The sequence below is a fragment of the Microtus oregoni genome, unplaced genomic scaffold, assembly GCF_018167655.1.
Source record: "Microtus oregoni isolate MIOR12 unplaced genomic scaffold, Mior012 000004F_ref0000308, whole genome shotgun sequence".
Classification (NCBI taxonomy): Eukaryota; Metazoa; Chordata; class Mammalia; order Rodentia; family Cricetidae; genus Microtus; species Microtus oregoni.
Window position 1 is genome coordinate 44,667,101 of NW_024543063.1, and position 24,894 is coordinate 44,691,994.

Genomic DNA, 24,894 nt, shown 5'->3' on the forward strand with positions numbered 1-24,894 from the left:
ATGGGACTCCCTCTTTGTTTGTCCTCAGCATCATAAAGCAGCAGCACCAGAAGAGTGCCTGGTGTCACGTTCAGGCTAGTGAAAGCTGGATCAAGAACAGTATTCCTGCAGACTTCCCAACAAAGTCAAATGGAAGAGCCTTGCAGAATGATTCAATGGTCCTAGATGCTCTTTCGCAGTAGATCTTAGGTCTGCTTGTTAAAATCTGCATAGACCTACGTCTTGACTAGTGGAGTCAAAACCTCAGGGCGATAGGGTTCTTAATGTGGCTGAAGGTGCTTAGGGAGCAGACTGTATTAGTGTGGCTACAAAGGTGTAGGAGCTGGGTACCCCAGCAGAGTCGCAGTTGGCACAGAGAACCTGATGGCAGGAACGCCCATGAAGAGTTTACTTTGCTGTGAGGCTGAACACAAAGTTGAGCAGAGCTCATAGATCCTCTCCTCATCCTCTGGGGACTCAGTACATCAGCATAGCAATTACTTGCTGTTCCAGAGCTCAGTCCCCTCAAGAACTCTGTTGAGTTCCGTCTGAGAGGGCATCAAGACCAGCCTCTAGACCAGGCCTCACTCCACCCAACATAGCTGTAGAGGGTCTCAGCCCTGGGCACTGGCATAGAGAAACAGAGAACCCAGTTAAGTGGGTTTTGGTTTTTTTAGGGGGTTTTGGTTGGTTGGTTATTTGGTTTTTGGTTTTTCAAGACAGAGTTTTTTTGAAAACTCTGTAGCTTTGGAGCCTGTCCTAGAATTAGTTCTTGTAGAACAGTTTAGCCTCAAACTCAGAGAGATCCACCTGCCTCTGCCTCCTGAGTGCTAGAATTAAAAACGTACACCGCCACCATCCAGCTTAAGTGGGTTCTTTTATTGTTGTTGTTGTTGTTTTTATTGAGCTGCATATTTTTCTCCACTCACTGCCCTTCCTCCCCCTTCCTCTTCTACCCTCCCCCCATAATCCCCACGCTCCCAATTTACTCGGGAGACCTTGTCTTTTTCTACTTCCCATGTAGATTAGATCCATGTATGTCTCTCTTAGTGTTCTCTTTGTTGTTAAGTGGGTTCTTAACCTTACTCAGAGGTCAGTCAGTGAGAGGCTACATGATGGGGAATGATAGGACCAGATTTCTGGTTTGAAAGGTTGCTGTGTTGGGAGAATGAGTTAGAAGGGTCAAGGTGGATAGACAGCTGAGATGCTGTGGTCTTGATGAGACTGGCTTACTGTCAAGGGCATGGGCAGCAGCGTGGATTGGGGATGAAGTGCAGAAGGGACAGGGGAAGAGTCGTAATAGCATGCAGGCCCTGAGCCCTGAGAGTATCAGAGTAAAGACAGTAACATGCTTGAGATTGAATTGCTTTGAGAACATCAAAAGTAAAATGTCAAAGCAGCAGTTTGATGCATCAAAGAGAGACCTAGTTCTAAGATGCAAGTCTGGAAATGGATGGTGTAGTCACTCAGTCAACAGATAATTACTCAGCGCCAGTCCTGTGCAAAGTATGGTTCTAGTTGATTCTGCCCTGTAGAGTTTTCATTTAGAGGCAATAAGAGGAGCCAAGTGAAGAAAGGAGTCTGAGGTTGAGCCCTAAGAAGCTTCACATATGCTGACTGGACAAAGGGAGAAGCCAGAAGAGGAGGCTGAGAAGGGCCAGAAAGGTGGAAGGAAGTGCGGGCAAGAGAAGCTGGGAGGGTGCAGTGAGGTAAGATGAAGCCTGAAGATCTGGGAGCTGATGCCAAAGCCTGCTCAGCCACAGAGTGAACTCAGGAGATGGGGACAAGACATGGAAAGGGAGAAGAGGGAACTTGATGGACAGGCCTGTCTGCAAGGGAGAGGAAAACACTGGCTAGATTAAGGTCAGAGAATGGAATTGAAGACACCCTGGGAACTAGGCTAAAGGACTGAGTCATGAGAAAGGACAGAGAGAATAGTAGGACCACTTCTGATGTCTGAACTCTAAAGGGATGTCCCTGTGGTCTGGAGAGATTGTGAGCCCTTAGTACTGTGGGCATTTGAATCAAGGTAATTCTTTGTGCTGGAGCTTAGGATGTTTAAACAGCATCCCCAGCATCTACCCACCAGGTGAATGTAGCGCCTGCCCCCACCGATTTTGGACAATCAAACATGTTCAGAGACTGGGCAGGTAGCTCAAATGTAGAGCATCTGCCCAGTGTGCTTGAGGCCCAAGAATGCACCAGTTGAGAACGACTATTAATCTCGAAATGGCTGAAGTGACAGTAGCATGATCAATGAGTGCATGGTCCACTACAGATCGAGTCTTCACCTCATTGGCCAAAAGAGGAAGATGACTATGTGTTCTTGGTTTGTTTGTTTTTTTTTTTTTTTTTACTCTAGTCCCACATTGGAACACCAAAAATGTAGTTGGTTGTTTTTACTCTTTACTGTTTCGGGCCTGCTATCCAGCTCCAAAATAATTCACACACACAGGTTTATTCTTAATTATAAATGCCCATCCTTAGCTTGGCTTGTTTCTATAGCCAGCCCCTCCCTCCCCCCCCCCCCCCCCCCTCTCTCTCTCTCTCTCTCTCTCTTTGCTTTTCAAGCAGGGTTTCGCTGTAGAACTTTGGAGCCTGTCCTGGAACTCACTCTATAGACCAGGCTCAAACTCACAGAGATCCGCCTACCTCTGCCTCCCAAGTGCTGGGATTAAAAGCGTGCACCACCACTGCCCCGGCCTATCCAGCTTTTTTTAAAATTATTATTCCATCTGCTACAACAGCTGTTTTCCCCCCATGGAGTTGTATAATTAAAGTTAAGAGATTGAAGCAGACATGAAATATAACACCAGGGACCCACACACATCAGAACAACAGAATATCCTCACATGAGTGACAGTATCATGTGGTTTTCCAGACTGCAGAGGTGTCAGCACTCCTGATGAGAAGTTCTCGTCTGTAGACTCAGGGAACCAGTAGAGAGAGGAGGCTTTGGTAAAGGTAGGAGTAGCCAGCTTGCTCTCTGGAATACAGGGCTGCCCTGGGTTTTCTAGGCCTTCCTAGCTGTAGACTGAGATCTTGAGATAGGAACTTAAGATGGTACCCAGCCTCCCTAGAATTGCACAGAGCAGACATGCAGGTGCCATGGACATGCTCGGGCCCTACCTGAGACTCCATGAAGCTGGTAGCCAGGCCACTACCATGTTTCTGTTTACAGACTTCAGGCTAGCAAGACTCTGCTGGCTTTTCAGTGTCCCCTTAGTGTCTCAGAATGATAAGAATTCTCGTTTTTCCTTAATGGAAAGTGTGCTTAAGAAGCAGTGTTCCAACCAGCATTGCTTGGAGCTGGGCTGCACACTCCTCACTGCTAATTCAGCACCCACTATGTTGTCCTTCTGAAATTGGCGACAGAGCTTGGGACCTCATTCTAAGGAACCAGGGGCCTGGACTATGGTCCCAGCCCCTCAAAGGGCTCAAGAACAAGGCCCATGAATTATCTCTCCTTGTCCTGAGGACTGGGAATATCTAGCATGGCAATCACTTGCTGTTCAGAGCTCAGTTCCCTCAAGAACTACACTGGGCTCTGAGAGGTCATCAAGGCAGCCTCCAGACCAGGCCTCACCACACCCAGCACAGCCACGGAGGGTCTCTTAGCCCTGGGTACTGGCACAGCAATCCTTCACTAAGATCTCTCTTTGACCTTTGCTCTAGCCATCCAGCTTGTCTACCACCATGCCCCAAAAACTACCTGAGAACCCGCTGCCCACCAAGCCAATGCCCAGCAGATGCTGACCAGCCCCCTGATCACTATCTCAGATACCCATTGTGGGCTCTGAGGGCACACAGACCAGGATCTGGCATCACAGACATGCAACTCCCTCCCTGCTTTCATAGTTGCACAGGAGATTAAGGCCTTCAATGAGGTGGGGTGGTTGGCCGCCATCCTGCTCTTCTTTTCATTTTCTTTATAAGTCTTCTCTGTTGATAGCTTTAAAGAGGGAACATGCTCACAGTGTGTGATTCGCAGTTGTTAATCCCAGCACTGGGGAGGCTGAAGTAAGAGGATTGCTGTGAGTTCAAGGCCAGCTTAGGCTACTAGTGACCTAAACAAGCCTGAGCTACACTGGCTCAGTTAAGGACGTGCTTCGTAAGCAAGCACCAGGACTTGAGTTCATATCCCCAAAACCCACATAAAAGCGGGGCATGGCTCTATGTGCTTGTAACTCCTGTGTTTGGTGTGGGGATAGGTAGAGCCCTGGAACTCACTAGCTGTCTGGACTAGCCGAATTGGTGATCTTCAGGTTCAGTGAGAGACCCTACATTAATAAATAAGTGTCAAGAGCACTCAAGAAAAGTCCCTGGACATTGGCCTCAGGCCTCCTCATGCCAAAAAAAAGAACAGCACGAAGGGCATGCTAATGGCACACACACTAATGGAGCCACAGGCCTGATGAGCACCACAATCGATGGCTTCTCAACCCTGTCTTTCACTATTCGGTTGTTCCTCTTGTCCTAATTCTGCTCACTAATAGAGATAAAGGTTGCACCTGTGAACAAGTTAGAACCATTATTTGTGCGGTAGTATGATTTGTGGGAAGACAAAGGCACCCAGAGCTTTTGAGAACAAATATCTAGAGGGGTCTCAGCACTGAGAGAATTTTCTCCAGTCTCCTCACCCCAAGTGTTCCCAGACTGCACCTTGATGAGGCAGGCATGGAACACCAGAACTCCAGCTTGACCTCAGTGTCCAACCAGCTCTTTACCTTGTGGACATAGTTATTTAGATCATGAATTGAGATTGAGGGAGCCAGTGGCCCCAGGCCCTCATCTTGGAGCCAGCCTCACAGGCCCTAATCTAGGTCTAGGTCCTTCCCTCGGTTTGGTGGTAGGAAAGTTGAGGCCCAGCCCACAGTTGGAGGAAAATGGCACACACAGGGCAGGGTACCCCAAACTTGCGCACACACCCTCAAAGCCTAAGGAAGTGTGTGGCATTTGGAGTAAAGCTTAGATTCTGTCTTAGTTAGGGTTACTATTGTTGTGATAAAACACCATAATCAAAAGCAGTGAGGGAGGAAAGGATGCGTTTGGCTTACACTTCCAAATCACAGTTCATCATCTAAGGCAATCAGAGCAGGAACTCAAACAGGGCAGGAACCTGAAGGCAGGAGCTGATGCAGAGACCATGGTAGATTACAGCCTGCTTTTCTTACAGAACCCAGAGGTGGGCTCACCAACAGTGGGCTGGGCCCTCCCATCCATCACTAATTAAGAAAATGCCCTACAGGCTTGCCTATAACCCAGTCTTACAGAGGCATTTTCTCAATTGAGTTCCCACCTTTCAGATGATTCTGCCTTGTATTAAGTTGACATAAAAACAAGGCCGCTAGCACAGGTTCAAATCCCAATTCCTCTCAATTGTAACCTTTGTAACCATGTGACATGATTCCAGATCCTTCCTGCTTTGTACATAGAACACAAATGTTAATGAAATGTTAATGGTGCCCATCTAGCCAGTCTACAATGAGATTGAGTCAGCTCGAATGGGTTCCAGCCCCAGTGCTGGTGATATTTGATGGAGAATTGCTCTCTAGCCCCTAACATGAGCATGGCCTCCACTTCCCCTGGTGGTTTGGGGAAAACAGGAACAGGCTTCATTGGAGAGTAGGATAATTAAACCTTGTATCCTAAAAGCTAGCTTTGCTGCCCCAGTGGCCAGAGCACCCACCGGCACCCAGCCCGACTGCACTAAACCAACTCTGCCTAAAGTAGGTGTTGATGTGCATTGCCCTCCTCCAGCTTCTTCCCACCCTCCATGCTAATGCTAGCTGAACAAATCCAGCCCTTGTCTGCCTGTGAACCACCCCACTTATACACAGGAGAAAAGGAAAGGAGGGAGAAAAGCTAGCCTCTTTGATAAGCTGTGATATGAACTCTGGCGTAACCCAACAGCTGTGATCTTTACAAGCCTGCTTCTGTGCTGGGAAGTAGCAAGTCTGAAGACACTCCACTCTGCCTGCCAACAGGGCCTCTGGCCAGCCTCCTTTGGCTCCATCAACTGTGAGTTTTCCCCTCCTCTTCCTCCCTGCTGCCTTGCAAAGAGCACTTGCCAGAGAATGCTTTCATTTTTAACAAGCCGCTGTGTGCTGTGAATGCAAGGTCTGCAGCTCAGCTGCCCAGTTGATGGTAGAGAAGTCTCAAGCATCCTCCCAGGGCCAAAGGTGCCCCTAGGATGAGGCAGGTACCCAGAAAGGATGATCCAAGACCCAAGTAGGAAAGGAACATGGTCATAAGATGTCCTTACAAGACACCCATCATGAGGCTTCATTCTTGTCCTGCTCTCCCCACCCTATGCAGATAGGCATGACAGCCCCTCCCAAACAATCCTAAACACATGTTCCTACTAATTTCATACTGCCTCCCCCATCCCCTAACACCCTGGGTTTGCTTATGAGCCCTGTGTCATGAAGAGGAGAATTGATTGGCCACTGAGGTAGGTGTTAGAGCTGGCCAGACAGACATTAGGGAGAAAGGTGTCAGGAGCCACTCTTTGATTCCATTAACTGGGAAATTCCACTAAGCAGCTCATGTGAGTTAACCACCCCTACCTCCAAGCCCAATTCCTCCATATGCCCCAGGACCTCTCCCCCCCCCCCCCCCCCCGGGTATTACCCCAGTCTCTGGAATCCCTTTTCCTGGAGACATCCTCCCCTTCAGCCTGTGAGTCTTTGTAGTTACCACCTCACCTGTTGAGGCATGGACCTGGCTCCCAAAAGCTCACTGTGCTATGCTGATAGCAGACAAAGTGTCAAGACCTGCTGTCCTATTAAACTGGCATTTCAGAAGAGCATGCTTGGCCCTGGTCCCGCTTCCAAGAGTGGTCTAAGGAGCACCAATCAGCTCTTTTCCTGTTGCCCTTTAATGATTGCCTTCATTTGCTCAAAACAAAAATTACTGCAGCAAACACACACCAATCTCAATCTGCCTGAAAGAAAAGATCCTGATCCTCCTACTGGGCTTGCAAGTGGAATTTGATCTTTTATTAGTTTGCAGCCATATTGAGTGGGTCCCCAGCTGAGGGAAGGAGACAGGACATTGGACAGAACTGAAGGAAACCTCCTAACATCTGACACCCTACTGAGGAGAAGCTTCTCTTCTTGCCAGCTTTAATTAAAGTTGCCCAGCTCCTTGTATGAATCCTCTAGAGCTTTCCCCGTTTGGGCCCCCCACCCAGCCAACCCTGAGCAGGGGCTGGGGAAGTGAGTTTTTGTTTGGACTCAAAGCAGCAAAGGGGAGTGTTCAGCAGAAGCCACTTTGCATACCCAGCCCTCAACCTCAGATCTAACTTAAGACAATTCTGTGATGGTGGAAGTGGTACTCAGACCCAGGAGTCCAATCTGACACAGACAGGGAAAAAGATGCCTCATAAGGCACAACATGCAGGTACCCTGAGCCAGGCCAAGTGACTAGCATCCCAGCCTAGAAACGGTCTGGAGCTGGGCCCATCCTGCTCCTCTGAGCAGTCCCCATGCCCAACATACCCGCTGGCACTCCCTGTGAGAGAGCTGTCTTTTCTTCTGGAAAATGGAAACCACATGTGATGGGCCTTGTTAGGCCAGGCTGGGATTGATTAGGTCCTCCTGGGGGCCGGGGGGAGGAGCAGAGCACTGGCCAGAGGGAGCCTGGGACTTCAAAGGATGGCACCCCCACATGCTCTGAGCAAGGCTGTGTGTCAGGAGGTTAAAGACCACAGGTGCCAGGCAGAGAGAGGCCATGTGTCCTTCAGGGTAACCACAGCCCAAACAGCCAAGCTCCCCCTAAGCCAACTATATGCCACAGTTTCCAAGAGGCCCTGGCAGGAGGGGAAGATTCAGCAGCAAATTGGTGGGAAAGTTGCTCAGCTTAGAGCCCACTCCATGGATGTGCAGTATTGGGCTCCTCGCTACAGAGATGTGTCACCTGCTTGCCCCCGTCCAGTCTCCTACATAGTACCTACTTTATAGTCCATACACCTGAGAGCTCAGCCCACAGCCAGGCAGCTGGCAGGATGGAGGGTGATTAAAAAGTGTGATTTTCAGGGCTGAAAACTTGATAATAAATTTCAGTCTGAAGCTCGTGAGCGTGTTTCCAGATGGACTTGCAACACTCTCTGGATCTGTTTAGACTTTACCTAAGTGTGCCAGGAAACTTACAAAGTTTTGACATTGGTATCTCAGACAGCTTGGTGAATTAGCAAGCAACTAAAAGTGTATCCTAGTGTAGAATCTTAAAAAAAAAAAAATAGCATTGGAATTGGCCCCTGGAAATCATGTTGCATCCTCCTGCCTTCCTGGCATGAGAACCAGGACAGACGAGTGGGGTCCTCAGTGTCCAAGTGCTCGTAAACTCCTGGAAAGACAGCTCCGGATGCACCCTGTCCATCCATTGTATGATGTTCCTCAGGAAACCTTCCTTTTTTCCTGCTATCAAGTCAGCACACGTTTCCTGGGGCTGCCTTTGGCACAGACCCTTGTGAGGCTCTCCCATCTTGTCCCTCACATGATTGCTATTAGCACATAGGAATTTCACAGAGCCTCCCGCACTTGGGCCCTGACTTTGGAAGGTTTCTCTCTTATGCATATGTGAAAGGCCTAGACTAGCTGCCCCTTTCAGAAAAGGTGAGGCCTCTTCTTGGAGCATGGGTGATAACCATTGGAGAGGCTTGGGAATTGTGGTGCCAAACTCTTGCCTCAGACAGTGACCATAGAAGGCAATCCACAGGGAAGGTCAGGCCAAGTGCCTCTCCATAATGCAGCCTGGGAAGGCCCTTGGGATCTGAAGTGGACAATGGAACTTTCTATAAAGTTGATTGCCTCAGCCCAGGAGATTGTAGGCTTTTGGTCTGTTACTGTTGTCATCATCTTTGTGGCTTTTTTTAATGTCCCTATAACAGTAGAGCACTTTCCCACCCTTCACTGTCGGACTTGGAATGTGATCTGCAAGAGGATGGACCCCAGAGCTGAGGTTCCCCAGATGTGGGAACTCGTTTACAAGAAAGGAAACGTGGTTGCCAGGATAGTGAGATGTTACCTGTGAACACTAGCAGGGGGGCTCAAAGACCCCATGATGCCTCAGTACACCCACCAGGAACTTTATTCAGCCTACAGAGCCCAGAAGGCATACCTGGCAAGAGCCAGAAAACTCATGTTGTCCTTCCCTGAGAAGTGCAGTGGCTGTCCACACCTAAAAGCCCATGTCTCCCCATTTCCACACCAGGGCCAGACTCTACATTCAGAAGCAGCTGTGCCCTCTGCTCTTGTAACACCCCCTTTTGTCGGCCCATAGAGCACTAGAGACCCTCCTGACGTGGCTACCTTCAGGCTCTTCTTTATCTTGTGTGGCTCTAGTGGCTGCCGTTCTTTCAGATAGAAGTAAATTGCTTAGCTGATCTGTTTGTTTCTCCCAGTCTGTCTCCCAGGCCCTCCTGTCCTCCACTCTTCCGTCCCCACTCCCTGTCCCTGGTGAGCCAGGCTAGTTTCCTTGAACCTCCCTGGCATTTTGACAGTGTTTGTCTTGGTCAGAAGCTGACTGTTGCTCAAGAGGACACGTCTCATCCCTTCCTCCCAGGTCACATATTTTCCCCTGACTTACCGCAGTTCTCTGAGTCCTCCACATCGGCCCCTCTCGTTCCGGAGCTATACTGAGGTGGATTCAAGAGGAGTCTGGTCAGCTATTATTTTTTCCCTAGGTTCCCATCAGTTGCATGTGAGGTGTGTTTTGAGCCTGGACCCTCACTCTTGCCTTCCAGATGCTGCTTTTTCAAGAGCAAAATTTTTATCTCTTTCTCCACACCCGAACCCAGCCACTCCATATCCTGAGTTCCCCACACTGTGTGTGCTTTTTCTTTAGCCTCATCACCAGTGAATCCGTGGCCTCAGGCAGGCTCTTCTCACACTCTTTGCCTGGCTGGTCCTTCTTGCTACCCCAAAGAGTTGATTTGGAGACTCTATCCTTTGCCAAGAAGTTCTAACTTGATTTTAGCTTGATTTTGTTATTTCTGGTGAAACTCCCTTTCTTATTGCCTCAGTTTATGTAGATTCTTCCCTCTCCTGCCAGCATAACAGCCTTCCCTCCATCTGTGCTGTGATGCCTTTAAGGAAAATATACTACCGAAAGTACGTGTGGCATAGGCTTGTAATCTAGGACTTCCTGAGTTCAAGGCCAAATTGGGCTACATAGAGAGACCCTGTCTCAAACACAAAAAGTACATAAACCATAAGTATATTATGGGTCAGCTAATTTTCACTAGTTGTCCCATGCATGGGATGCGCATTCAGATGAGAAATAGAGCCCTCTAGCCCTGGCCAGGCCCTTCATGTGTTTACAGAATTTGCCTCCCTGCCCTACGCCAAGTAGCCCCTCCCAGCCTTCTGGAGGTTCTGAGCATCATCTAGTTTGTATTCTCTTATAAAGCCTGGCTTCTCTTGATCACACCGAGACTGTGCAGTTCCTGTGTTGGCTGTAGCATTCATTCACATCTCCAAAGGGTCTTCCACGGTGTGAAAACTCCATCACTTAACTGTCTTTCTGAATACTGATGGACTTGTCAAGTCTTTTCATTCAGCGTGATGTGGAATAGTGCTGCTGTAAATGTGTGACCTTGCGCATGTCTTTTGGGGCACATGTATTCCTAGATAGACACATACACACATTCTTGTTAGGCTTACACCTAGGGATTGTGGGGCATTCACAGTTCTAGGAATGCTCTGTAGAGTACTCGCCCCGCATCTGTCCCATCAGCAAAGTGGTCATCATCATGCCTTTGATTCTAGCAGTTCTTGTAGCATTGTGCACGCCATCATCTTGTCCTCAAGACTGCTGGAGCAGAACAACTGCCGTAGCTTATCTGCCCTCTGGATATCCTGCTCGTGTCCCTTTTCCAGGGGTCCCCAGTGGTTCTCTTAGTGATTTGTGGAGAGGTCTGTGTATGCTCTGAATCCGAGCTTTTCCCACATGCATTCACTGTGGTTACTCGTCCTGTGGCGTGCCTTATCACTTTTAACATCTAGGTAATGCACTTTCCTTTATAGTTGGCATGTGTAGTGATTCGCATGTGTTCATGAAGGGTTTAGAGGCTCCTAGGACCATCCCATAATAGAGCTGCCCATTTCCAGCTTATGCTTATGAGGCATTCCCTGTGAGCTGGACACAGAACTCTGTCATCTAAAACCCACAGGCATTATTTCTTTGCTCAGGCCAAGGACCTAGAAAAAAAACTAATCAGCCTTGTTTGGGTCTTTTGAGTCAGAAACATGGCCACCGCATAATGTAGCCATCATGTCTCCGAAGGGCCTGGTCTAGAGGAGACCCCTGACTGGGATAGACAGTGGCAGGAGTGGGCTGTGGGGTTCTGGGAGGAGTACCCTGACCAAATCTCTCACAGCGTAGGGAGGAGCAGATCTCCACGGGAAAGGAACAACTTAGGGGAAGATGCTGGGCAGTCCAGAACAGATGAATGGCTGCCTTCCTGAACTGTGTTCTTTCTGTACAATTCTGCCCATGCAAGGAATTGAACTTGAGGCATTTCACACGCCATGTGCTCTCCCACTGATGTGCTTTCCAAGCCTTGAATTTGTTTTGTCTGTGCATGTTCATGTGTGCACGTAGGTGTGGGTGTGCGTATTATGTGTATGGAGACCAGAGATGAACATCGGGTATCTTCTATTCTCCATTTTTTTTCCTGGGACAGTGTCTCTCCAGGACTCTGGCACTCACCAGTTGTATAGACTGGCTGCCCACCAAGCCACAGGGATCCTACTGCTGTCTCTGTTCCCCTCTCTATCCTAGCCCCCAGCACTGGTATTACAGGTGCATGCGGCCTGGCCCAGCTTTCAAATCTATTTAATTTAGGTGGTTGGTTGAGTTTTTAGAGGCAGAGTCACAGGGTGCCCAGGCTGGCCTCGAATTTACTGGGTAGACAAGGCTGACCTTGAACTTCTGGTCTTCTGCCTGCATCTCCCAAGTGTTAGAATTATAAGCGTGTACTACCTTGCCTGACTTTAAGGTTTTTTAAGTAAAGTAAAAAAGAGAGACATAACTACCTGCTACCTGTGAGGATTAAATGAGACAGAACAGAGAGACAGGCATCGTGATAGTGTTGTGTCAGGAGCAGCCACAGAGGCTCAGGCGATTGGTGAGTGTTCATATTGCTGAGTCCAACCTCCTTACTGCCCTTGCTGCTCCCTTGACCTCACTTTTTCATTCTCTTTCTCTCTCTCTCTCTCTCTCTCTCTCTCTCTCTCTCTCTCTTTCTCCTGGAACTTGCCATGTAGACTAGACTGGCCTCAAACTCACAGAGATGCTCCTGCCTCTGCCTTCAGAGTGCTAGGATTAAAGGCATGTGACACCACTCACAGCTTTGATCTTACATTTTTAAAAATAAAAATAACAAGTAAAGTGGCTTAGCTGGTAAAAGCTCCAGAAACTTGACAACCTAAATTCAGTTCCGAGATCCATCTGAAGGTTAGGTTGCCCTCTAACCTCCACATACAGTGCCCCCTTCTCTTTTGCATCTCTCTCCCTCTCTCTCTCTCTCTCTCTCTCTCTCTCTCTCTCACACACACACACACACACACACACACAAATAATAATAATAATAAATAAGATTTTTGAAAAATAAAAAGAGGGCCAACAAGATTGCTAGGCAGGTAAAAGCATTTGCCAGGCAAACATGGTGACCTGAATTCAATCCCTGAAAGCCACATAAAGGTGGACTTCCACACATGTGCCCCAGCACATGCACTCCCACATACACTTCATACATACATACACAGTAATAATAAATTAATAAAATAAGGGCATGGTGCACACACCTGTGATCCCAGCACTCAGGAGACTAAGGAAAGAGGATCATGTTCAATGCCAACCTGGCCTACAAAGAAAGGCCATAGCCCCTCACCCCTGAAAAAAATTAATAAAGTTAGTGTACAAGCAAGGACAGAGTTGGTTTTTATTAAAGCCACAAAGTCAGTGGTTAGAGCCACATCCTTTCCCCAGAAGTGGCTCTCCCTCCCATCCTCATAGCTGGCTCATGTTCCTCCTGTCAGGCCCCAGCTATATGACAGAATAGCTCATTCCTGTCCTCTCAGCACCAAAGCCCTCAACAGGTCAGGTATCCTAGGCTTGAATTTCACTAGACCAGTGTGACCAGAGAGCACCAGAACCTTCCTGTCCTGGCACGGGCCTTTGCCTGGTCTAGGAAGCTGTGTGATCATCCTGGGCACAGATGAGGAGCTCTTTATGGGACCAGAATCTAAGACAATGGGGAGGCAGCCCCAACAGACCCTGTGGTCTGGATTTAGATGCCAGTTGCAAGGAGTGGAAGCAAGGCCAGTGAAGCTCCGTGGTACTGGCGGAGGGACTGCCTCTTCCCTCCAAGAGAGCAAAGCGGAGTAAAGCAATGTGTGTGACCCAGAGGGACCCCTGCCCCTGGACAGCATGGGAGCAGGCACTGAGGAGGTGGTCAGGGGTGTGGGCAGCACACAGGGAAGGCCAGCACCTCCCCTTCACTAGCAACACTGCACTTGTTAGAGACCGGGAACACTGGTGCTAGCGGAGCCAGCTTCGTGTCCCTTTCCACACTGTGCCCCCAATGCCCCCAAAGCCCCAGGCCATTACTGAAGAGGATACCACAAGAGTCTCAGGCAGCAGCCAGAGGGTCCTTAAGGGTCAGCAGGGTTCTTTTTTGTAAATCTGTGTGTGTGCAGGTACACGCATTCCATGGTGTGTGTGGATGTCAGAGGTCAACCTTGGGTGTAAGTCCTTGCTCTCCACCTTGCTTTTTAAGTTAATCTGTGAGCTTCTAGTGATTCTTGTGTCTCCATCTCCCATCTTACCATATAGGAATGTTGTGATTACAGAGGCATGCTACCATCCAAACTCAGGTATCCATGCTTACATAGCAAGCACTATACACTGAACCATCCCCCAACCCTCAGCTAGTTCTTTAACACAAGCAGGAAACTGAAGTTCTTATTTTTAAGTAACTGTTCACTTGTGGAGCCCGGGATGGACCCTCACAGCCCCGCCTCCATAGTCCCAAGGAGGGTGTGGTACAGCAGCGAGGTAGAGGGGATTCGAGAGCCTGGATAGTTGGAGAAGAGGGCTCACCTAGCTGGAGGCAGGATCAGAGATTCCCTCAGTACAGCAGTCTGTTCTATGAACACCATAGGCCCCACACCAGCTCTGAACTGTGGTGCCCATCTACACCAAGGTAGCCGTAGTGGCACAGGTAGACAAGTGACAAGAAAGGAATGCCACACGGTGTTGTGACTGCTCCGAAGAAGGAAGTGCTGGTACGTGGTTATGACGGGGTGTGCAGCTTGGAGCCAGTAGGGAAAGGATGCCCTGCAGCTTCCACAAAGCCAGAAAGATGTGACCTGGAACTGATGTTTTCTCCAAGCATAAAAGTGCCCTAGTTTTCCCTCTCCTCAGGCCTTGATGAAGCTCTGCCAAGACTAGCTTTTAAAGGCTGCCTGAAATGTGGTTTGAAGCCAAAAATCTATAGAGCCAGTGCATTTGTGACCTTGTTGAGAGTGCTTACTGAGGAAAATCAAGGGGTGTGATGGGGGTAGGACACTCCTTTTATAAATTTAAATAAAAAGATTATTTGGTCCATCCCCGCTCCAGTTCCTATCCCCACCTCTTTCCCACCTGACTACTGACTCCAGCCTCACAGCACTCACGTCTCCCATTCATCCGCACCCTTCCCCCACCTCCAATCCCTCATGCTCCCCCAGGCATCATCAGTAAAAATACTAATGGGTAAAAATAAGGAGCCCAGTGATGGCCCTGGAAATTAGGCCACAGCTGTCAGGCCAGGCAGGAGCCCTCAGTTTGAGAACGAAACTACTAGGAGCAAGTGCAGAGGCCCTCCCCAGCTCTGTAAGAGCACAAGAGACTCTACCCAGCATCGGTATGGTGCTATTGCTACTGCTGGCCCAGAGAACACTAAGCAGCCATTCGTCTCTGAGCAGACCTGTCCTGTGTCCTTGCCAGTGTCGGGCCTGGTGCCCATTGCAGTAAGCAGTGCTAGTCCCTGCCCTCTGGGGTTAGTCATGATCACAAGCAATAGCATCACAGTATGATGGTACTTTGTGGGAGCAGATGGGGTGGGGGTAGGGTGCCTAGGGAGTGGAAGAGCCCCGGAAAGCTTCCAGAAAAAAAATGATGCCTGAGCTGAGCCATGAAATGTCAGTAAGATTCAGTGGGAGTAGGAAAGCAGAGGTGCTCCTGACCCTAAGCCCAAGGCCCCAAAATGACCTGTGTATGACTGAAAGGAGAGGGAGCCCAGAAGGAAGAGGGGGGCACAGGCTGGCTGCTTCACAAGTGGCTCTGTAGTACCCAGTGAGCCACTAAAGGGGTAGATCCTGGTTCAGAGGTGTCCTTCCCAAATGGGATGAATAAGTCCCTCTAAGAATCTGCCACCTCAAGCCACCCTGAAGTATACAGGATGGGCTGCAGGTATGCATGAGGCTCAAGTGAATAATTGGCTTCCTTCCATGCCTCTAGAACTTCCAGTGAAGCAGAAGGCATGTGGGCCCAGAGCCTGCCAGGAGAGAGTTGAAAGAAATGGAGGGGCTCGCTCATCCTCTGTAGCAGCTGCAGCCTTTCACACACACACACACACACACACCTCTGCTGTTAGTGTCATAAAACACCAGAGGTTAGTCAGGAAGATGATGCAGACAGCTTGCTCGACAAGGAACCTTGCTGCATTCTAGGCAATCCCGTGTTCTTGGGAGAGAAAATTTAAACAGATCATCTGAACTAAGCTTTAAACCTTGGCACCCCGAGTATGTGGCATCCTGAGTGCGAGGGACTCTTCATGGATGCTGGTTTCAGCCAGTTCTCTCCAGGTCCCTCTGAATTTAGACTTTTCTTCACCCAGTCATCGCTCCTGAGGAGAGCCCATTTCCTTCCTCTCCCATGGCCGAGCCCTTCCTTTCAGATGAATCGAGGTCTGCCTCTCCTTTCCTGAAGGAGACCTCTGTCGGAAGCCTGTTGACAAGTCCCAGAGATCCCTTCCTTCCACCTGCCCTTGAAGCCTGAGTGGCTGCCCCAGTCCAACTCCTCCTGCTTCTCCCGACCCCCACCCTTACCCCCCCCCAGCCGCATGATAATTGATTTCTTGCATCTTCCACTGTGTGCTTCATCTGAGAGCACTCCATTTCCTGACCCTCCACAGGAAAACCTGTCTGTCCTTTTCCTGGGGGAAGCCCCAAGGAAGAAACGTGACCAGTCCTCCCCTTCCCTTCTCATTCAGCAATGATGCGTAGAGGGCAAATCTCCTACCACCTAAAGTCCAGGCCCCTCAGAACTGTGGCTGGTGTCACAGCCACAAGAGAAGCCTGTCAGATGTTCCCTGTCTCTGACCTAACTCCACAGATAAGTATCTGTGGCCACAGCTTTGGGAAGTGGGTCACAACCTGTTTGATTCCTGTGGTTTTTTAAGGACCGTCTCAGTGTCTCCTCACCATGTACAGCCACGGCCCCTTCTTCAGGCTGCTGACCAGTATCCAGGTGAGAAAAGACAGACATTAAAGATATCAAGCAAGGGCTGGAGAGATGGCTCAGAGGTTAAGAGCACTGGCTGCTCTTCCAGAGGTCCTGAGTTCAATTCCCAGCAACCACATGGTGGCTCACAACCATCTGTACTGACATCTGGTGCCCTCCTCTGGCATGTGGGCAGAGGCATAATGTTCTATACATAATACATAAATAAGTCTTTAAAAAAAAAAAGATATCGAGCAAACAAGGAGAGGCAGTTCTAGCCAACCATGGTCTGTGGCCTTGATGGGACGCTTCCCTCAGACACACCACCTGTGACCTGAGGTTTTCCCACCTGCCTCCCACCCTTCTTGTTTGCCATGACTTGGCTCTTGCCAACCACTCAGAAAGGCCCCTTTATGCTTAAAATTAGGAGAAATTGAACAAGACAGAAGCAAAATTTAATTTTTCATCCTTGTTTTTCTGTGTGTATGTTGTATATGTTGGGCGTGAGGTGTGGAGTTGGAGGACAACTTGTAGGAATCAATGCTCTCCTTCCACTTTATAAGAACGGAGACAGAGGGGCTGGAGAGATGGCTCAGAGGTTAAGAGCATTGCCTGCTCTTCCAAAGGTCCTGAGTTCAATTCCCAGCAACCACATGGTGGCTCACAACCATCTGTAATGGGGTCTGGTGCCCTCTTCTGGCCTGCAGACATACACACAGACATAATAGATAGGATAGATAGATAGATAGATAGATAGATAGATAGATAGATAGAAAGAAAGAAAGAACGGAGACAGAGCTGGGGTCACCAGTTTTGGCAACAAGCACCCCTACCCGCTGCACCTTCTCACTAGCCCAAAAGTGGTATTTAAATAGCACACATAAGGGTGGCCTGCCAGGACCAAGCTGTGGCTGCATTTAGCCTTTCGGAGTGTCATGCACGGTAATAACCAGGACATTTGCGTGAGGTGGATAGGTGCTCCCAGCAAAGATGGGGCCTCAACTCCATTGATAAGACTTTCCTTATTTGTTCAGTTCTATTTCAGGAGAAAGCCTCCCCTTGTAGTAGGCTCTCCTGCCTCCATGTGGAGCCTGGCCTTTCCCCACTCGTATTATGCTAATCACTCCTTGCAAACAGGCAGACTTTGTAGGAGGTTTGCCTGGCTTTAGATGAAACATACGCCTTTGAAGCAAAGAGCCACAGTAGCTAAAAATACCATTTCCCGGCTGTTGATCCTCTCATTTGTAAAATGCATGTTTCCATTGTTAAATGTGCACCAGTCCCTCAGGAGAGGGAAGCCCTGCCACCATATTGCCCAGCCAGGGTCCTACCACCCACTGGTGAGGCACCACCTTCCATGAATCCTGCTCTAGGGCTCTGCCACTGACAGTTTCCCCAAGGGAGTCCCCAGATTCTCAGATGTGTAGGCTTCTCCCTGCCCCACCATTACACTAGCAATCAAACACAAGCCAGGCAAGCCTTCTACCACTGAGCTGTCTTCATTTGACAAGGTCTCCCTGAGTTCCCTGGGCTGGCTTTTAACTCCCTGTGTAGCTCAGGCAGCCTTGAATTTGTTAGACACTGCCCTGAGCTCTCTGAGCTGGAGCACAGTGACTTTGAGGAGAGGGGATTCCTCTCTTCACGAAGGTCAGAACATGTGGGTGTTTAAAACACCTATGTTCTCAGTGCACGCCTTTAATCCCAGCACTCGGGAGGCAGAGGCAGGCGGATCTCTATGAGTTCAAGGCCAGCCTGGTCTACAGACCAAGTTCCAGGACAGCCAGCTGTTACACAGAGAAACTCTGTCTCAAAACCTTGGTGTATCACTGGCTGGTCTCTGCTCAGTGGGTGGCTGTGGGATCCGAGGGGAAGGGAGTCACTCCCCCTCCTCCCTGGCACAAACCCTGCTTGTGGGGAGCCTGATCTATAACCACATCCTGAGACAGACACATCTTCCAGGGTCTAAGGATACCTCATGACTAAGACTCCTCCTGGTTTCCATGCATTTAATCCTGGACAGGGAACATTTGGTCCCAAAGCCTACTTACTTCATACATCTTAAAATTCCCTGAAAAAGATGGTTGCAGAAGGAATATTTCCAACCTTCTGGACTGTTATTAAGAAAGGGTACAAATTAAAGGAAACCTTCCTTTCAGCTTCAGATACCTGAAGCGGCTCCCCTAGGCCATGTTTTCTCACCCTATCTACGCTCTCTGCTGCCCTCCTGACTCTTTCAGATGCAGAACGTGTTACTGTTTTCCAAAAAGCTCTGCAGCATGGCTACTCTAATGTTTGTTCTTTGTTGCCAGTAGTGGGAATTAGTATTTCACTTCCTCTTCTTCTGTTTTCTACCATTTGTTCAGTACTCTAGGAGTGGGCTCTTATACAGAGCACTGAAAACCACCTCAGTTTGTCAGATCTCACAGAAGCCTTAAACTAAAGATGTGCAGGCCAGAGAAGCGTTGGTCGTCACAGCTCCTGAACGAAGGATGCTGTGGTCTGTGAATGTCAAGTGCAGCCAGAAAGGCAGGAACAGCAGGTGCCAGCACAGTGGTGACTAGTCACAAGGCTGACGGGGAAGCCGCTGCCTCCAGAAGAGTCCTGGGTCTTTCTGCTAGTTGGTCTCTTTTTCCTTCTTTGTGAACAGAAGCCAGGACAATATACAGTAGGCAGAGACCTCAGGCAAGAAAAGGGTATAGTACCAAGCAGAAATGAAGACAGGGTCTGGGGAGGTTGGTGGAACCTTCTCCCCCAAGCCCCAAGGCAGAGGCCAGGCTCTATAGCTGCACACCTCCTAAAAATACTGGTAAATCGCCTATCCCAGAGTGACATTGCTAGTGCCTGGAGCAGCCACCCTGATGGCAGGTTGGACAGTACCTCTCTAGCCTGTTCCGGAAGCTTGGGAATGCAGAACACCAGCCTCCAGAGAAGGGGTCTCAGTGCAGGTCTATGGAGAGCTCCAGCATCATATATATAAATCCAAGGGCTCCTCACGTAGGTGTCTTCCTAGCTTGAGGAGCCCACCTGGGTGAACGAGGACACTGATGGGACCAGATATGGTAGCTTTACACTAAGAGGTACTACTGGAAGTCAAAATGGCAGGCCCAGGTTAGAACTCTCAGAATACATTGAATCCTATGGAAGACATGTAACATGAACAAGTGTCAGGATCCCTGTGATCACCTGGACCTACAGCTGCAAGGCCAGAATTTGAAAGGAAACATGGTCACCTTGGGCCGTGATCTCATGTACACTGGAGCTGCTGCACCCACACTAGCTTGTGCTGTAGGGCAGAGGAGCACAGGGGAACCCTGCCAAGGCCTCAGTGTCTGACTGCATGCTGCTAAGGTGGAGGGAGTGCTGGCCATCTGTAAATGGGATGCGTAAGCAGTAGTGACAGTCATCTAGAACAAAAGGACTCACTGAGGAATGGTTAGATGAAGTAAGAGAAAATGAGCAGAGCAGTGTGTGGTGACAGGAAGACTGCTGGGCAGTGGTCACCCCAGCCATTTGAGGGTAGAGTGGAGTGACCCCACTGGGCTCGGGCACTGCAGGGGACTGCTCCTGTAGGTCGAAGAGGAGAATGGCACAGATGGAGGGAAAGGCCATCTCTGCCGTGAGCTTTCAAGCGATAGGAATGGAGCTCTCAGGTGTCGAAAGGAAGGAAGGGTGGTTTGCTTCTTCTGCAACTGTCATACACGGTCTGGCCAAATAACACCCCCGCCCCCCGCTGTTGTCCTGAACTTAAATTTCTTTCAGCATATAGGGATTGGAGCATGTGAGCCAGGCTGAATGGTGACGGGAGATACAGAGCAGGAAGGTCTGAGGCCGAAAGGAGCCTGCCAGGCTGAGCAGCCTCTTCCCAGGCAAGCACCTCTGCAGGGAAGGCATAGTATGTTCTCAGGAAGAAGTCTTGCTTAGGAAGGTCAGAGCCCAGAGGGCTTTGAAGGGAAAGCGGTTATGTCAGTGGCTCTCGGATAGTCACCAAGGAGACTCCAAGGCACTTAGAGCTCAGGGTGCCGTTTCCCTGACAGTATCAGCCCTGAATTCAGAACAGCAACTTTGACCATATCTCCCTGGGTGCCAGAAGTCATTGTATTAAATCTCCCACTCTGGACCTCAAGCGGCAGCTGGCCTGGGACCCATACAAGTTTCTGGGAATCTGTCATTGGAGTCATTTCTGTTGACCTCTCCCGTGGTCTGAGTTCAAGCCTGACTATGGGCTGTGCATGCAGATTCCAGGCCCTGCTCCTTTCCTGACCCCTTGGAACATAAGCAATTGCCCTAAGAGCTATTACTAAGCATGGATCACAGGGCAACATTGCTGCAGCCAGATGTGGTCACTGCCACAGAGGTGGTCCCAAGTACAGGGTGGTTTGCAGTTATGTTACCTTGGGGCTATGGAGAGTTTCCAGGAAACTCAGACTCAGAAGACCTCAGTGGACTGGCAGAGTAGTGGTAGAACTCTTACCTAGAATGCACTGGAGAATAATTAGTTAATCAAAAATTAATTAATTAATAAGATGGCCCCAATGACTCCCATAACAAAGGTATCCTTAGTATCTCCCTGGAAAACCAATTTCCAAGTTGAAGTCCATGTGCCAGCTTGGTCCAGAGCCTGTGAGTTGGCCATGTGGTCAGGTAGCAGCTGAGCACATTCCAGACCCATTCTACCCCTGGGCCCCTCCACTGACTGGCTTATGTCAGGATGACATAAACTAGGGTCATTTGGGAAGAGGGAACCTCAATTGAGAAAATGCAAAATGCTCCCTACCAGATTTGTAAGCCTGTGGTGCTTTTGTTTTGTTTTTGTTTTGAGGCAGGGTTTCTTTGCATAGCCCTGGCCATGACACTACTCTATACACCAGTCTGGCCTTGAACTCATGAAGATCCACCTGCCTGGCCTCCCAAGTGATGGGATTAAAGGTGTGCACCACCACCGCCCAGTTTGTAGTGCATTTTTTTTATTATTGATGATTGATAGGGAGTTCCCAGTTCACTGTGGGCAGTGCCACCCCTGGGCTGGTGGTCCTAGATGGCATAGGAAGCAGACTAAACAAGACAGAACAAGCCAGTAAGCAGCATTCTTCTGTGGGCTCTGCCTCCTGCCTCCAAGTTCCTGCCCTGGATTCCCTGGTTGGTAACTACAAGCTGTAAAAAGAAATTAGCCCTTTTTTCCCCAAACTGTTTATGGTCATGGTGTTTCTTCACAGCAGCATCAACTCCAGCTGAGACAGACTTTCAGCACACAGCTCCACAGGCAGGCTGAATTCCACAGCAGGTGACCAGGCTCCCTGGTCCTTCCTGGACATGCTTTTCAGTTCCACAAGTATCCAATCTCTTCATTCCAGTCTCATCCCTTGGCGTGAGAAATTTATATTGACCAAGAAGGAGCTAGGGCTCAGCTTGAAGGACCAACTTCAGCTCTGGGAAAGGATACTAGGAGCTGGCTGGTGGCAGGGCAGGAAGGGGCTGAAGGCTGTCGGGACAAGGAAGTGACAAAGGAGGCTCACAGTGCACCTGTGGATGTGCCTTGGAGAGCTGGTAATAAACAAGAAAATAAGACCCAGCAAGTCCCTGAGCCAGCCAAAGATAACTTCTGAGGACAGGATGGAGTTCTTCCTATGATGGGGCCTCCTAAACCCCACCCTGGGCTGTGGAAGAAACAAAGTCACTGCTCCTGCTCTCCCCTGTAACTTCAGGGCCTAGAGCAAACTCAGAGTGAGGACGTGCTGCCTCAGCTTCCTTCTGACAGTTCCCACCGTAATAAAACCATCCCTGGGACGAGCCCACCCAGGTGTCTATGACAACTCTTCCTCCAGCCTGGCAGTAGCTTCTATTGAACAGAGGGACAAGCAGTACAGAGGACAAAAGGCCCCTTTCTTCCTCTCACTTTGTCTTCTGTCCCCTTTCCATCAACTCCCAGCAAGACCCAGAAAAACAAGCCCTCATGACACCGCCTCCTCCTTCCCCTTCCAAGTAACTTAAGTGTATCAGACACATCAGCTGCGTTAAACACGATGGATTTTTAAGGCATGAGTTGGCAGGGTTACCACAGCTGCCTTTGCCCTGAGGGGCACACTGCCTAGGACTGATAGAAATAAATAAAACAGATTTACAGTTTTTCATACTTGGGAAGCAGGAAGTTGGATGGGAAGGGGATAGGGGGAGGAGCAGGGTGCACTGGGACTCTAGAGCTTTCTGAACCTCGGCCGGGAGCCCACTCCTTCTCCCACCCAAGCTTCTGCTGACTGGAAGTTACTTTCTGTTTAAACCCCTGAAGGAACCCAGCTGTTAGTCAGGGAGCAGGCCCGCTCCCAAGGGATGGCTCTGGCCTCTGCATTTTCTAGCCGTGCTGTTAGGTTGTACCCAGGTTTGTTGGCTGGGAAACTCTGAGCATTTGGAGGAGAGTACCCAGGCCCCCCGGCCTTGAGCCATTAAAGGAAACATGAACATTTAGTAGTGGCCAGTGTAGAGAAGAAGCAAGAGTTGCCCCTACTGTGTGTGGTATTTTGTGGGTTGAAGTGAAGCTCCAGAGGGAGAAGAAAGACACTGAACAGAAGGCTGAGTAAGTGGCGGAAGATACAGTGATCTGTCCTGGCCTCAAGACAGGTGGACCGAGGCACTTGGAGCTGGTACCCATTTGCCCATCTTGCAGAGGCGGGCTTGGAGATGCCACTTTGGCCCAGACACCTGCCAGAGATCTTTGGACCTATGTGGGATATAGAAGGAATCCAGTCCTGATGCCAGACCATAGAATCAGGCACAAAGAACTAAGTGAGGCCATGTTTGGAGCTGGAAACTTGTGCTCAGTGAGATGGCAGGTATACCTTCTATATCAGGCAGGAGGTGGCCAATGAAATTATCTAAATCCTGCTTCTCATATGACACAATCAAGGTATGAGGAATACTGGGACTTGCCAGCTAGGGCTGACTCTTGAGTTTCCTGCTTGTCACTGGCCAGCTAGCATGGAGGCAAGCGAGGGCTGGAACAGAGATGATCGGTATTACTAGCTGCTGGGAGAGGTTGCAGTGTGAGGGAGGTGGGTCCTCCAGCTGCCATCTCTTTTCGGTTTGTAGTTGAGTCTGTCCCCCACAGGCCAGTTGTTCAGCACCCTGCCAGTGGTCATCTTGGTGCGGTGACTTTGGGACAGTCCGAAATGTCAGAGACTCCTGACTGGAGGTTACTCATCTCTATTTCCCCTTAACTTTCCTCAGGTTTCTTGGGTACCCTTCCCATACTTGTGCCTGGTAACCTAAGGTTGCTCCTAAAAACACTGCAGGCTATCACTGTCTGCAGGTTAGCTAATGGAGGAACATCATTAACTAGAGCCTCTGTCTTCCTTCTGGACTGAGCACTTATCCAGATACCCCTGCTGGAGGTCAGAGGCCTTTCTGCTTCTGCCTCAGTCACTCCCTAAAACAGACCAGGCCTAAAGAAAGAGGGTGGGAAGGGAGGGAGGAAGTCAGCAGCCTGAATGCCCAGTAAGTGGCATAGCCCCTTTCTCAACTGCCCTCAGGTCATATGTCACCCTCTAGTCAGGCCCGGAGGGTCCATGGGGCAGCAGCATGCCCTTGCAAGACTCAGAGAGTCAGAGCCAGAAGAATCTGGGGAGGGGGCTGGCATCATTGTCCAGAGGCCAGGAGACCTGGGAAGGATTGGTAACAAGACGGAAGGGGACAGTAGTTTGGCCTTGCAACTGTGCTAGCTTGTACTTGAAGGATGTAGGGAGTGGGGCCCTGGGAAGGATGTTCCTAAAGCCACATAGAGAATTCAGGTTTCCCAGGAAAACACGGCAGAAGGAAGGCACACTAGAGGGAGACCTCTGTTGGTGCCTGGTTCTTCTCTTGGTCTAGGTCAAGCTTTCTCCTGCCTAGCCTGGCCACACACAATAACTAAGGGCTCTGGGGTCACCTGGGGGCCCAACGTACTACAGAACCAGTAAGATCTTCCTCGCAGCTGCCTTAGGGCAGTGTTCTCTAGAGTTGGGACTAATAAGTAAGTCCCAGGTAGGGGCTTGGGGACAAAGCTTCCGCCAGCTATCCAGGGATAGTGATTGAAAGGACATTGGTCCACAAGTCCACAGCAGCCTGGCAGGTGTGGTGCAGCCCTTCTGGCATATACTAGGTCTCTATGGACAAAGCAGTGTTGTCTCAGCTCTGAGGGAAAAGGGTCAGTCCCTCCCTTGAGTCCCGGGGGTGTTCAGTTGTTCCTTTGGGAGCCCTAGGTCTGTATTGGAGAAGCAGAGAGCAGCCATTACCCATCCAGGCAGCACCCAGAAGGCATGAAATGGGAGGGGAAGAGAACCACATCTATAAGGCTCTTCGCTGTGACATGAGCATGAGCCCTAGTTGAAGGCCAACAGCACACTGCTGCCTAATGAGACCCTTTCTCAATAGCACATGACCCACACGCATACC

General features: G+C 49.6%; 1 protein-coding gene across 1 annotated transcript in view; it reads left to right on the forward strand.

The window, feature by feature from the left end:
• Vac14 (VAC14 component of PIKFYVE complex) overlaps positions 1-24,894 on the forward strand; it is a 116,198-nt gene that overhangs the window by 76,026 nt on the left and 15,278 nt on the right. The gene's annotated exons all lie outside the window — the stretch shown is intronic.